This window comes from Haliotis asinina, chromosome 3 (assembly GCF_037392515.1).
Source record: "Haliotis asinina isolate JCU_RB_2024 chromosome 3, JCU_Hal_asi_v2, whole genome shotgun sequence".
Classification (NCBI taxonomy): domain Eukaryota; kingdom Metazoa; phylum Mollusca; class Gastropoda; order Lepetellida; family Haliotidae; genus Haliotis; species Haliotis asinina.
In genome coordinates, this window is record NC_090282.1 from 1,171,000 (window position 1) to 1,186,161 (window position 15,162).

General features: G+C 41.0%; 1 pseudogene; it reads right to left on the reverse strand.

Moving 5' to 3' along the window:
- Positions 1 to 7,386: 7,386 nt before the first annotated feature.
- Positions 7,387 to 15,162, reverse strand: part of LOC137277297 (polypeptide N-acetylgalactosaminyltransferase 13-like) — a 28,409-nt pseudogene continuing 20,633 nt past the window's right edge.

The window sequence follows — 15,162 nt, forward strand, 5'->3', positions numbered from 1 at the left end:
TCTGTACACACAATGAACCCTCAGCATATCAGCAAATGAAACAGCCAATCGGAAGCCGTCGTTACACTTGAGTGCATATCCACCCGCTATGACTGGGTTCGGTCTCCCGAGGGCTTCGTTTCGGGGGAAGTAAGCCCAAGTACAAAATATTGCACTTTTGAATCGCGATTGTACGCTTATAATTTTGTTTATTTGTTTTTTTAAAAGCAGCAATGTATATTATATGTCATGAATAAGTGATAAATGTGTTTTAATTATGTTTGATATTTTGGTTGCATGTGACCTTTAAGTGAATAGAATAAGACACAGACACTGTGAGAAACAGACAAGCTGTTTGAGAATGAATTATTAAAGGTGACATATACTCTAATAGCAAAATCACATGCTGACATCGTTATAAAGTAAACCCCGTCATTAAAACTGCTCATTTCGATCTTTAATTACCTTAAATCGACCTTTTTGTCAACCATGCACAATTCTCAACCGCAAACGAAATTTCAACCAATCAGAGCGGCGCGTCTCCGTGACGTAATAGTGGGTATAGAAATGGGGGTCTGTGCAGTATTCATCTACATTTCAAAGGTTAAACTATTTCGTTTACAGGTTTGTACAAACCTGCAATCGCGAAAGCTGTTGAGAAAAATGAAAGCTATATGTTCTCACAATCTCCTATCACTTAGTTTTGTCTCCTGCTTTGCCTAGTTTTCGAGTTACAACCTTGTTTTCATAGACGATTCTGTCAAAATCACTTGGTGTTGCTAGGTTGTAATCCGTGTTAGGTGGCATAAACCTACACATTAATTGTCATTATTCACTTGATGGTCAGTTAATGAATTTATAACAGGTATAATTATTGGTAACGCCACTTAGATTACAGGACAAAGGCCCCCATTTGGCATTTCTTTTGTCTGGATCGATCAAAGGATTAACCGATAACACGCTGATTGATTAATTAGTTTTATGGGGATTAAAATGGGGGAGTTGTCAAAAGGTAGTGTTTATGTATGTACATTTACTGATCTATACTGAATACACTCTGTCGTGTCTGAGTCTATGTAAAACAACACCCTTCTTTCAAAGGATTAACCGCCAATACATCGATTGATTGCTCATTATTGGCTAACTAAATAACTTTTTAAAACGAATGACGCACATTATGCAATTAGTTGCCAGGTGTGCTATCTTGGGTAACCAATGAAACTATACAGCAATGTGAAAAACCTGAAACGATACATCACGTTTTAGTATATTAGACTGTTAAAAGACACATCACTTGGGAAATCTGCAGATAAATTGTATATCACTTGTTTTTGTGGATATTGATGGATACATTCCTCGAAGAAGGTAATAGCCTGACATTGCTTCTACAACTTTCATTTTAATATTTTCATTTTTGTTTTTAATAAGTTGTCGTAACTTTCAACAGAATCATTGTTTTCGTCGTTAAGTGTAATGATGCAGACGACATACACTAGGGCGTGCGTGCGAATTATGATTCATATAGGAAAACTATGAAATATCTACATATTACATTCCTGTTATACATTCGCTGATCGCTTATTTTTATTAAGTTGCAAGCAAATGCATGCAAGTATGATTATAAAGTAATTAGGATTATGAGACCAAGTATAAAGACGTATATTGACAAGTGTCTACATACTGGTGAGTGAACGTTACAAACCAAGTAAATTTAGCAAGTGAAGAAATTTATCGCGCAGTATTTTCACTTCGACCCCGACCTCGCTTAGGTTGTGTTACAGGTTGTGTCATGCAAACTCCTTTTGGTAATGATTCAGATACATATTTATGTAGTTTTGATTTTCTAACTTGAAGAGAACAAACCATACATATCTCATTAATTCAAATGGATTTGACTTCACGATTTTCAAAAATGGCGGCACCCTATCTTGGGATAAATGCTATTTAAGTTTGTTTTCACCGACTTACAAAGGGACAATTACTTTCTACTGGTAGTAAAATATGTATTTCATTGATGGACAATAGGATTTTGCATGACATTGCTTATAACATAATAATTTCACTCTTGGAAGTGAGGTGGAGGTCAATGCTTATACCATAACAATTTCACTCTTGGAAGTGAGATGGAGGTCAATATAATATTGCTTGCAATATAAATGTCACTTCGACCCCCACCTTGCTTCCTTGGAAGAAGTTCTTATGTTAAAAGTTGTGTCATGCAAAATCCTTTTGGCCATGATTCAAATGCATATTTAACTACCAGTAAAAAGTAGTTTTGATTTTCTAACTTGATGAGAACAAATCATAATTTCAATAATTCTAACGGACTTTAGCCCGTGACTTCACGATTTTCAAAAATGGCGGCGCCCTGTCTGAGGATGAATGCTATTTAAGTTTGTTTTCACCGACTGGTTCTACTGGTAGTAAAATATGTATTTTATTGATGGACATTAGGGTACCAAAAAATTGAGTTTAGTGGTCCTTGAAGTACTCAAACACAACCTGACAATCATTTGGATGAAATAGGGACTGGTCATGTATAATACTGAGCAAGATTAGTCGAAGAAGTCTATGATATTTCACACTACCCACACGAGTTTCCCTCCTTCAGGAGAGTTGTCCTTTCCCTATGTTATTGTCATGGTCTCCTTTTAAATCCTACTAATCATCACCACCTCCTGGTTAAACCATGAAGTGCGGGTATACCTGCATTGCAGCCAATGTTCACTGATTTCACTTATCTTCAGGATGATTACTGATTTTCATATTTCAGAGAAGAAAGCTGTACTGTAATACTACAGACAGAATCCAGTTATCGTTACCTGACTGCCAGTTAACCTGAGTTTGTACTGCAGTGGATTAGGGCAGTTAGACCGCATGACTTGGCTGACTACGGACAGACAGACTTCATGACTTGGCTGATTTAAGGTTTTCTGCCATATAAATTTTACAAAATGTAGGAAAGCATTGTCTTAACGAAAATGTACGAAGTATTATCTTTATGATAATTTGGTGCTTACAATTATCTAAAGGCCATAGTACATACAGATGGCTATTACAAACTATAGATGAACCCATAATCTGCTACACACCAATTGTAACAGAATGACAAGGACTGTATTTGAATGAGACTATACTTACAGAGGATTGTCAATTATTATGAAATAATGATAATTCGCTACCTGGGCTGCGTGTAGAGGGGCAAGGGCCCTGAGCTGATGATGAGCTATACCAGCCTGACTGTGCCAGGATCACCCGAACCCTCTTTGCTGCATTCTATCCTAACCTGTAAAACATAATAATAGAAAAGGCAGGGTCGCTTGCATCCCAAGTACACTGCCGTCAGGCTCCCCATTGTTCTCGGTGCCCTTGGTTTGATACCTCCTGATCTCTTGGCGCAGATCAGGAGAGTGCCCGGGTTCTCCACCGGGAGCACAACCCTTCTGACAATCTGGGTAATGCAGAAGGCTGCAGTGTTGGGGAACCTGTATATTCTCCGAAAAGTTCTTGGTGGGTTCGACTAGGCAGTGTTTCCCGGGAGAAGTCCCATTCGCTGTCTGGGCTGCGTGTAGAGGGGGTGAGGGCCCTGAGCTGATGATGAGCTTTACCGACCTGACTGTGCCCGGATCACCCAAACCCTCTCTGCTGCATTTCAATTCTAATCTGTAAAACATAATAATAAACCAAGGATAAAAAGGTTTCAAGCAAAATTAACAGAAACTAGAAAACATATTTCCTGGATAGACCCGTGCCTGAAATTACGATCAACAGGGAATCCCATGTCTAAACAACAAAAGGCAATTTGGAGACAATTAAAATTACAGTACAAGACAACAATAGAAAATGACCTCCAAATTGTCGATTCCCTTAACGCAAAAATAAAAATTTGGATTGAAAGAAAGAAAGAAATGGAAAGAGAAAAACAAATTTATCAAACAAAATAAAGTTTTTAGAAATAATGAAAAGCAATTCTACAGGCAACTTAAAACGAGTTGTGATAGTGAGCATGATGAACGACCCTCCATGGATGCCAATGAATGGTTCTGGAAACAGTTGTGGTCTGTACCCGGCAGCTGTAACCTGGAGGTACCATGGGTCAGTGATTGGTACAATGCAATGCATGAGAAAGTAACTAGGTCGTTTGTCTGTTACATCTCACCAGATTGCCAGAAAAGTTGTTACTAAAAAGTCCAAATCTAATGCAGCTCCAGGGTCTGATTGCATTCGAAACCGGTATTGTAAACTGATTCCCTGTGTCCAAACACCATTACTTCACCGTTTTAATTCTTTTGTGGACACACGTGATGTTCCTCCATGGTTCTGCAGGGGTCGCACAATACTCCTTCCCAAAAAAGGAGACTTGACAGATCCCCAAAACTTCCGCCCTATCACGTGTTTGAGTACTCAATATAAATTATTCACAGTGTGTTTGACAAACCTCGTGTCATCTTAATACTCTTCCAATGACATAATTTACAGAGAGCAGAAGGGGGCGAGAAAGGGATGTTGGGGGTGCAAGGATCAACTTCTTGTACAAAAAAATTATTTTGGAAGAGGCTAAAACGTATCACCGCAACCTCTCCATGTGCAGGATTGACTACAAAAAGGCATACGACTCTGTCCCTCACGAATGGATTCTGAAGTCCCTTCAGTGCATTGACCTCCCTGAGCGACTACTTGATTTACTCAAGTCTTTAATGAGTTGCTGGTCGACTCAACTTGAGATGTACTCGCAAGGGCAGGTGCAGACTTCGAAATCTATTCCAATCAGAAGGGGAAATTTCCTTGGGGACTCCTTTAGTCCTTTGCATTTTTGTCTGTCTTTAAATCCTTTGAGATTTCTGCACAATCGGGAGGAGGGTTACCATCCTGGACCTCCTCAGCACAGATCCCCAACACCTCTTACTCATCTCCTCTACATGGATAACATCAAACTCCTTCCCAAAGGAGATACCAATTTGAAACAAAAGGTTCTTGTCGAGTCCTTTTCTAATGGTACTTCCCACTCGCAGTCGCCAGAATGTGATTCTTAATCAAAATGTGAACATGAAATGTCATCTTTGCAATGACTTTTGCAGAGACTGTCCGACACCTTGTCAGTGGATGCCCTTCCTTGGCACAAACAGCCTATCTTAAAAGACATGATGGCGTGGCTGGCTCCTTTTACAATGGTCTCCGCAATGCCTGTGACTTTGACACCGAGATCCATCCATGGTACTGTCAGCTGGTCGTGTGGGGTAACCAACTTATATCCTTAAATAGAATGTAGAATTCCGTAAGTCAATGATCAGTCAGGGAGATGTTTCAACATTTATTGTGAGGTCAAGTGTGTTATACATAAATACATATGCATAAAATATATTTAAACAATAATCTAATATATACATTTTGATTGGGAATTAGCATCTCAAATGGTCGAACTTAAATCTGTAACAGTTATAAGATTTCCTTTTTCAACATAACATCAAATACTAATCACAATGGGAAATCATATTCATACAAATCCTTTTAACACATATCTCAATTGTGCCTGAGCTGTCGTTATGTAAAACATATATAAATGATATTTGCTATTGAACCAAATATTCACTTTAGTTCACTATTAGCATAATGATGATGCAAAGTACATCCAATGTGTCCATACATGAGTGCATCACAGGCACAACTAATCCATGACAGCACATCTAGTTCAACATTTATTGTGAGGTCAAGTGTGTAGACAAGAAATCACTGACCTCTTTTTATAGCCGAAACACCACTGATCAATGTTGGAATTCTTTCGTGATTGGCCAAAAAGGTACAATCGGTGTTTTAATTACCATTTTGATTGGTTGACCAAGATCGGATATTTTTACTATTGGTTACTGATTGAACAGGCCGAAATGAATTTTTGGAAGGGTAGTCACGTGACCGTGACAGGATTATTACACCGACTTAATTACGGTTTGTTTTACAACTTCCTACAGCTGATGTCACCTGCTGATGTCACCCCTGACAACAGTAGTTGGGGCTAATTAGATTTTGGTTAATTAGACTGGATTTATTACAGTTGTGGTCTGGATGTCTATGCCGCGTGTCATTAAGACATTTACTGGTGCAATAAACAATAGTTTGAGTTTTAAGCGTAACATGTTCAATGGTATATGGGCTGTGTTAATTATCCTGGCCAGGTGCGTTACATCAGTTAGAACCATGACATGAAGGCTAATTAAAGTGACATTTCAAAATTGCAACTCTTCAAAAATGAATGTGAACACACAGAAAGATATAAGTGGCAAACATATACAAAATACATACATACATAAAAAATATACAAATATGAAGAAAACAAAGATAAATTGTGCGCTGTCACAATACGACCCTGAACATGTCCAGAGCTTCCTGGAAAATGATGCTTTTAAACTTCTCTGGAATAGGCCAATATACAGCCTGAGACAAATTCCAGCCAACAAACCTGATGTTGTCCTTTTTGATAAAACTAATGAAATTATTTATATCATATAATTTTCTGTCCCTTTTGACAGCAATGTGATTGGCAAGATTCAGGAAAAGCATGATAAATATGTGGACCTCGCCTTTGAAATGTCTCGCTTGCATCCCAAGTACACTGTCGTCAGGCTTCCCATTGTTCTCGGTGCCCTTGGTTTGGTACCTCCTGATCTCTTGACACAGATCAGGAGAGTGCCCGGGAGTCCACCAGGAGCACAGCCCTTCCGACAATCTGGGTAATGCAGAACGTTGCAGTGTTGGGGAGCCTTCATATTCTCCGAAAAGTTCTTGGTGGGTTCGACTAGTTAGTGTTTCCTGGGAGAAATCCCATTCGCTGTCTGGGCTGCGTGTAGAGGGGGTGAGGGCCCATCATACGCATTACGCCATGCACAATGCATGCTCGGAGCGCCCAAACAATCTGATTACTATTACCCAGATTACCCCTATTGCCTGTTAAGCTCTAGAAAGTTAGTGGTTACATGCATTGTTCCATCGGGTACCCATTTTCTGCTGGGTGAGCAGCGACAATCTGGAACAAATTCACTTGCGTAAGGTGAGACCACATGTGGCATGTGCTTTGTTGTGGGGCAGGACTGAAGTCCTAGAAACTCTGAGGACTCAAGCTGCCAGACACGGTCACCCACCCAAGGACTGTCCGAGTTCGATGGTGCTTAACTTTAACTTATTCGTGACCTAAGCTTTGTACGCAGGACCATACGCCATCACTGCTCTGATACTGCTCTGTCAAGAAACCAGTGACCTCTACTCTGACACAGCTATGCACATATCAACTTTTCTGCTGTAGTATCACAGTCCATCGAACAGCGGCTTATGGTCTCAGCTTTTGTGTCAGTTTTCAAAATTTGTCTGTGTTAGTTTGTAGATGTGGATGTAAACAAATCAAAACACCTCTACACGTATGCTGATGTTTTATTAAAAGTTACTAAACAAGCAAAAGCTATGTCGGTGACATTGATGCCCTCGATATTTTATTGGTTTAGTTTGTTTTCAATATAAGGCGATTAGCAAAACGCAGCATGGAGTGTCCCTACACCCGAGACGTTTACAAGAGCGGTCGATGGTGCTTAAGTGAATGTGTATTCATTACAGCAATGTTGCCTACTACTGTATTATGCTGCCATATTCCACAGATTCATCAGTGTTACTGGAATAGCACATACCCACTGTTCTATACACACTGAGAAAGTGCTGTGGGGCACAAGTACAGTCATGTCACATGATGTTCCTGGTGCTTGCTGCATTGTCCATTTGGGTCATCACATAAGGTTTCTACAGCTTTTTCTTTATTTGTCAAAAAGACTTAAATCATTTTCAGATTTTTTCTTCTCTATTGCACTTCATACAAATAATCCAGACGTTCAGAACAAAATATGTTGCTAATCTGTTGGTCCATTGACTTTACATTGAAGTTTGGATAAATGACAAACTTGAGGTCATCTATTTCTCTCTCATCACCATCACCAACTATACATGCTCCTTTGTCTGGGACCCTGGCTCCACATAGTGATTGAATGTCCACATCTGAGACGCACGGCCTCGCTGACACTCTGACATAACAAGTCCCTGCTCCCCAGCATCCAGGCAGAGCTTTGTCTGGTCATGAATCAGCCATGAGTTCTGCAACAAGGGATGCATTCGTTACGATAGGGACATGAGGATTAACGCATTATGGTAGGAACATGGGGATGTACACATTACGACTGGAACATGGGGATGTACAGGTTAGGACAGGAATATGGGGATGTACTGGTTATGGTAGAAAGCTTTGGATTTACGCATTGCGACAGAAACATGAGGATGTATGTGTTAATGCAGGTACATGGGGATGTACGCATTATAAACTATTTACGTAATTATGGCAGGACCTATACCCGTTACAATAGGAGCATGGGGATGTACGAGTTACAGTAGGAACAGGGGGATGTGCACATTATGGCAGGATATGTAGCCGTTACGCAGGAACATGGGTATGTACCCATTACGCACATGTGGGGATACAGGGGCTGGTCAAAAAGTTGTAACCCTAAATAAGTTCGAAACTGGTGACACCAACTAATCTTAAGAGTGTTGTTGGAGAGAGTTCTTCGTCAACATTTCCAGTTGTTTTACTCAGATCAACAAGATCGAAAGCAACAAGTCCATGAAGCATACTGGGGTAGCTCGTCATTACCGGCACAGCGGTTCCCATGGAGATGTTCCTTCAATTTTGGAAATAAGTGAAAGTCGCTTGAGGCCAGGTCAGGTGAACATGGAGGATGAGGGAGTTCTTTGAAGCCACATTGATGTACTGTAGACTTTGCCGATCGAGAGGTGTGAAACGAAGCATTGCCATGTAAAATCAATAACTCCAGTCCTCAACATCTCTCACGTTGTACTCGTATACAGTATACCCCAGTATGCTTCAAGGACCTGTTGCTTTCGAACTAGTTGATCCATTTGAGCAGAGAGATTATATACATATATAGGTGTAGATAATCCCTGATTTGAGTAAAGTAACTAGAAATGCTGATGAAGAACACAGTCCAACAACACTCCTAAGATTAGTTGGTGTCACCAGTCTAGAAGTTATGTAGGCTTAGAACCTTCTGAGCAGCCGTCGTACACCTGTTATTGTAGAAACGTGGGGATATACACACGTTACAGGGGAGTCTATCTACCGTAAGACTGAACAGTAGCAAAAGACACCGTGGCCATGTAATGCAGTTATTACCGGTCTGTGTGTCCAGGTGCTCGGGATTCCTACACCGTATGACTGCAGGCTGGGTTTCTGTCCAGCCTTGTGTCCGTCAAAGACTACAGACGTGAGAGAGGTGCGCAGGTGGCCCTTCGTGGTCACTGAAAAACCCTGGGAAAGGAACGTAAATAATGAACGGGGGACGTTCTGGTCACGTATGTTTGTAAATGATTAGTCGTGTTGTTTCTCTCACAAGTAGTATCACACAGCCATCAAACTAACCCAAGTTTGGGCACAATTCTCAACAAGTACTGTGTACCACGCAGCTGCCACCCCAACTGCCTCCCCATTGTTGCTGTGACGTCATATGTTGAGAAATACCTATTCCTATGATGCAGGTGGTAGTAAGGTCAGTAAACACGTGCATTTTGGTGGGCATTTGGACTTTGTGCGACGTTTATACGATTCGCGAGTACGCGAGTAGCAAGATTCAATGCGGTTTTATCACTTCATTTTTACTTTTGTGAAGTTTTGCATTTTGCGGTTACATTACATAATAATATAAATTTAGCCTTTTTTTCATGAACGACCATTTTTTGTACTGAACAATCATGTTTTCCTGCAAACGGATAAAAGATTAGAACAACGTAAATTACACTATCCTTATGATTTTGACATAAGGAGGTTACCCTTGAATCATCGTTAAGCATTTCGATATTGGAATGTACATTATCAGTCATACACAGTATTGAAATCATGTTACTTATGACATGTGCAGACCAACTTCATCATAAAACCTGGCAATAGGCCATACACATTACTATTACACATATGTCTGTTGTCAAACAGACCTTAGCCAATCGAAAATATAAACGTAACGTACCTTTAAGTACTTGTAATAAGCAGAATGACTGCCACGTGCCAATCATTACCATAATCGTCGGAGACCTGCCCAATATGCCAGTGTGGTTATAAATAAGTATAGGAGAAAACACGCCTCTGAGATTTTGGTAGACAATGAAGGAGATCGAAATCCCGAGGGATGCAGCCCCGAGGGATTTCCCGACCCCGATGGTTTTACATTGTCTACCGAAACCGAGGAGATGTGTTTTCTCTAACACATATACCGTCAATGATGGTTAATTACAATGCAGATGATCATTTAATGAAGCTACGTAACAATGACTGAAGAGCGCGTAAAATCAATTTAATGACAGTAACTATATGTAGATAATTTAGCCCCACCACTATAGTCGGCACGGTGGCCATGCGCTAAAGCGTCTGCCAGTAGATGAGAGAATTGCGGTTCCAATCTCGCTTCGGAAAACTTTTACTTTGTGAGTTTAATATTTTTCAGTTGATTTCAAACACTCATGTATCATTTGAATGTTGATGTTCATATAAAGTTATGAAAAGTAAAACATGGGAAGCAGTCTTACTAAAACCTGTCCCTCCAAAACAAAAACCTCAAACGCGGTTGTTCTGGGAAAACAAGAGATGACCTAATGTACAATGAGAAGCACACTTTAGGTTTATATCAGCTGCCCATTCCCTTTCGGTCACCTGAAGAATGCGTTGTCTGACCGCATCACCAGTGGTAGTGCCTTCAATCTCCCCATGTTATCATCGTTCAAACCGCTCTGTTTGCGTCAAGGTCACTTTCTGTGATGTCTAGACTTGGTGGTGCCGTTAATGTTGAAGAGGCCATTTTGTTTTGTTTTTTTTCAACATGCATTCTTCAGCTCAGCTACTATCTAATCACTGGGGTAGTCATGACGTGTTCTGACGACACAAGGCGGGACACAAACTATCGCATGGAACTGCAGTGAACTATGATGCTAGGTTTGTCTTGCTTGACCGACTAATTGGTCATTCTTTTTGGTCTGTGAACTTCCCCAAATTAATTCCAGCATATGCTGTTTCTCTACTATGCAAAGGGGATGTCTGTCTAGTGGATCATTTTAACGGCAATTCTGGAACTAGGCTATTCATGATAGCACATACAGTTCCTTTATGTTTTACAGATTAGAATAGAAATGCAGCAGAGAGAGTTCGGGCGAACCTGGTACAGTCAGGTCGGTAAAGCTCACCATTAGCTAAGGGCCCTCGCACCCTCTACACGCTGTCCAGACTGCGAATGGGATTTCTCCCATGAAACGCTGCCTAATCGAACCCACCAGTAATCCGGAGGATGTGAAGGCTCCCCAACACTGCAACCTTCTGCATTACCCAGATTGTCACACGGGCTGTGCTCCCGGTGGAGAACCCGGGCACTCTCCTGATCTGAGTGAAGAGTTCAGGAAGTACCAAACCAAGGGCACCGAGAACAATGTGGAGCCAAGTGAGACATTTCAAAGGCGAGGTCCGCATATTTATCTTGCTTTTCCTGAATCTTGCTAACCACACTGCTGTCAAAAGGTACAGAAAATTTAATGATACAAGTTGGCTTCATTGGCTTTATCCAAAAGGACAAGATCAGGATTTCTTGGCCGGAAATCTTCTAAGGCAGTTAAATTGGCCTATTCCATAGAAGTTTAAAATCATCATTTTCCATGGTTTGTCCTTAGAAACTGTGTGAAATTCACAATTTACTTCACGTAATGAACAGTCCGCAGAAAGTCTCAAAGAAATAACTTCATTTGATAAATCAGTTTCATTTTTGGGAAACGAAACGTTTAGTTGTATAAATGGTCTGCGTTATTGCAAAGATAAATCACAAATGTGCTCATTAGTAGAACTGAATAAAAGAGCAGAAAGGTTTGCAACTGAGGAAGGAGAAGAGTTTATATCAGTAATTTCGGGGTCAATTGGCTCTTTGTCGAAGGGTGTCCGTCAGCAGGAGGAAAGAGGTTGATACGGACGTCCATCAGAAGTTTGGGGGCCTCTGCCACTGGAGCTTCTTGCTCATGCAAAGGTTCCTGACGGGCACCAGTCGTGGGTTGAACTGGCTCACTGAGCATGAGTTTTTGAGCCGACGGAATTGATCTCGGAGGTTTTGCTCCGTGAGGTAAGCATGCCAATAGTATGGTTTTAAAATGATTTGATATTCTTGGTCGGTTTCTGTGCCGTTCCCTGGGCCAAGTTCCATCTGCAGTATGGCTGGTTTGTCCTGACTGATATTCGTTGATATGACACACGCTATTACTCTTGTTGTGTAGTTTGGTAATTTGTATTGTTACCGATTAAGTGATGGTTATTGTTGAGTCACAATGTTGAGAGTTTCGATTGATAGCTATTAAGGGATTTCGTATCACAGTAATAGTATTTTAGCGGCACGCCTTCTAACGTGGTGCCTTAGTATACGTTTTTTGGTAAACACGAGCCCAATCGCGAAGAGTCGTTATTTCGCTGGAATGCCCAAGAATCAGTGAGTGTGTGTATATAAGGCTGGATTTATACTCGGAGCATACATCTGTCTGCCTTCTCGTCAAGCTTGACCTACATTCAAGACGGTTTGCTGTGAAAGATTTAGCTGAGCTATTTCTCACTGAAAACCAAGACTGGTTAGTTGATATTACATTTGTGACCCTTTGCTTTAGATTTAGTTCTGCTGCATTGTACTAGAAACCTCTATTGTGACTCTTGCTCTTTGGTCAATACATTTTATTGAACACTTTAGACTTGTCAGTGTTATATTTTGCTGTTTTTTAGGGATTTCTTATACCTCTTGTTACGGCAAATTATCACTCCGTAACACTCTTCATACCTACATGTAATTTACCTGTATCAAAAAGAGGTAATTTAGAAACTTGAGACAGATAACAACATGAATTTATTGCACGCGTGTCTGTGATACCACGTATCATTCAGTTCGTTTCTTAACGTGTCAAACGAGACAAAAGGTTAGGTCGAGTAACATAAATGGAATCTGAAGGGCCCGAATGTAGTAATCTATATGTATTTCGTTACGCAGGTTTATACACAGTGCGTGACCTGTGTCCTATCCAATATGTTTCTCCGTACATTACCTGTGTGTTGAGGAGATAGTGGCACCCATATAGATACAGGTCCCCAGGATACAGCGAACCAGCGTTATCTAAGCACGTGTTAGTGTGCTGATTTCGGGCCTGAAAAGGACATCAGACCATCACTCGTGTGTCAGAGGGACATGCAGTGGTTTCAATGCTAGTACTTGACACGCTAATTATTTTGAAATGAGAGATTTCTATAAGGGTATCGATGCCTTTAGATTACAGGTTACATAACATTACCAACTGACCGCAACAACTGACTTCGAAACAATAGCCCGAAGGTAACATTGTAAATACAGTACCCTGGAAACAACCAGAATGTAACATGATACGTAACACCCCCAGGCCACAACCTCATTGTAACATGGTGCATGCGAATCTACAACATCTACGTGGTAACATGTTACAAACCACATGGTAAAATCGTACATACGAACCCCAATCATCAACCACATTCTACATACAGGTCCCACTCAATAACCACATGGTAAACTCAATGCAACATCTACGTAGTAATATGGTGCATACAGACACCAAGTAACAACCACATGGTGACATGCTACATGCAGACCCCACGCAACAACCACATGGTAACATGGTACATACAGACCCCACGCAACAACCACATGGTAACATGGTACATACAGATGCCACGCAACAGGTACATGGAAAATGCTACATACAGATCCCAGACAGCAACTACATGGTAACATATTACATACAGGCCCCACACAACATCTACATGGTAACATGGTACATACAGATCCTACACAACAGCTGCATGGTAACATGGTGCATACAGATCCCAGGCAACAGCTACATGGTAACATGGTACATACAGATCCCACACAACTACATGGTAACATGGTACATACAGATCCCAGGCAACATCTACATGGTAACATGGTACATACAGCTCCCACACAACAGCTACACGGTAACATGCTACATACAGATCCCACACAACAACTACATGGTAACATGGTACATACATATTCCACACAACAACTACATGGTAACGTGTTACATACAGATCCCAGGCAGCAACTGCTACACGGTAACATGATACATACAGATCCCACACAACAGCTACATGATACCATGGAAAAAGCAGATCCAAGGCAACAACAACATGGTAACATGGTACATACAGATCCCTGGCAACAGCCACATGGTAACATGGTACTTACCGACCCCCAGGCAACAACGCCGACGTCATACATCAGCAGCTCTGGCCAGACATTGTCTATGTACCAGGAGAAATCTTTACATTTCAGTTTTTCTTTCAAATGTAGTCGATTTGATATGTCACCGACATGAAGGTTCTGTAAAATAACCAATACAGAACTGACAGCAAAAACAATTTTCATTTTCAAACACTAAGTCAATATATACAATATCTCCAGGATGTCATGGTTGGTAATGTCCCCCATACAACACCTCTGGGATGTCATGAATGGTAGTGTCCCTCATATAACATCTCTGGGATGTCATGAATGGTAGTGTCTCCCATACAACACCTCTGGGATGTCATGAATGGTAGTGTCTCCCATACAACACCTCTGGGATGTCATGAATGGTAGTGTCCCTCATACAACACCTCTGGGATGTCATGAATGGTAGTGTCCCTCATACAACACCTCTGGGATGTCATGAATGGTAGTGTCCCTCATACAACACCTCTGGGATGTCATGAATGGTAGTGTCCCTCATACAACATCTCTGGGGTGTCATGAATGGTAGTGTCTCCCATACAACACCTCTGGGATGTCATGAATGGTAGTGTCCATCATACAATACCTCGGGGTGTCATGAACGGTAATGTCCCACCTACAACACCTCTGGGATGTCATGGTTGGTAGAGTCCCTCATACATGGCATAGATCGACAGTGTCCAGATTGTCCAGACAATCGACACAAACTGATCAGGTGTCATACCAATGTACCACTTATACAAATGAAATTTATGACTGTCGTGAACATACACATGGTATGTATGAGTGAGACTGATTTTATGCCGCTTTTAGC